Source organism: Echinococcus granulosus, assembly GCF_000524195.1.
Source record: "Echinococcus granulosus chromosome Unknown EG_S00209, whole genome shotgun sequence".
Taxonomy (NCBI): Eukaryota; Metazoa; Platyhelminthes; class Cestoda; order Cyclophyllidea; family Taeniidae; genus Echinococcus; species Echinococcus granulosus.
The window spans coordinates 89,492-90,526 of record NW_020170589.1 but is presented as its reverse complement, the minus strand read 5'-3'; the positions used below and the strand labels follow the sequence as shown (position 1 = coordinate 90,526).

Genomic DNA, 1,035 nt, shown 5'->3' with positions numbered 1-1,035 from the left:
ACGTCCTTCGACCACTTCTTGTCAATTTTCTTCTGTCATGCGCAATCACCTGTCACATCGACGATATCTCGTCTTGACCAAAGGGAGCATTCCATCGATTCCGCTTGCAGAAGGTGAATTGGAGCATTTACCACTGCAAAATTTGCTTAGAAAGTACGAATCTTTCAAGTTGTGTCGGCGATGATTTGGTTGTTATTGTGCTTGAAACCGATTGCGCTGACTAACATTGCATGTGTTGGAAGATGGTCTTGGCATGAGTAGATTCAGCTGGTTTGGTAGTGTTAAATTGAGCTAAGAAGAATGCAATAAATTGCTTGCAAGTTGCCCAGTCGGTGACTGCTACCGCCAGTTTGTCCACAACAATGCAATACGGACCTCAGACTTGAAGTCTTTACTGTCAGCATTGCCATTGCACTCGGCGTACTGTGGGTACCCGCGCACATGTTGTATCTTCATGCCGTTTTTGCCTATTTACATGCTTGGAAAGGTCCCGACTTTGCAGCAGGTATTGCCAAATCAAAGAAAGATTGAAAAGGCAAGCAACCACTGAAGTGCTTTGCAATAATAGATTAATGCCTGTGAAGACAATCAGAATTCACTCTGTTTGAGAATGGTTTTCTTTTTATCAGGCACCAGTAAAATTCCATTTTTTCACCAGCTAAATCTTTCTATCCTTTATACAAGTCAGCTAACCTGCGTATAAGAAGATCAGGATAAAATTATGCACTCCTACTAGCCTGTTGCAGCCTAATATACTTATTAGGAAATCAGCACCTTATGACACTAGAGGCAGAACAGAAAACGCGATGCAAATGATGTTTCTGGATGAGTGCTAGAGATTGCGTCACAATATCATTGAATGCACCATCACCTAAAAGTTGCATTTTGCTCGCAATTTTAGCTCTCTACTTTGCCATAAAAGATGCACATTTAAATATCACTCTAAGCTCGCCATGTTTGCCGGTTTATACAGTGTTCAGATCATATCATCAGCTAGCTTATGTTCCATTGAGATGGAAGCAGAGCCTCCTCTTT

The 1,035-nt window shown here is 41.5% G+C and overlaps 1 protein-coding gene across 1 annotated transcript in view; it reads left to right on the top strand.

The window, feature by feature from the left end:
* EGR_10328 (hypothetical protein) overlaps positions 1 to 1,035 on the top strand; it is a gene marked incomplete at both ends in the record, with an annotated part of 5,566 nt that overhangs the window by 3,232 nt on the left and 1,299 nt on the right. The gene's annotated exons all lie outside the window — the stretch shown is intronic.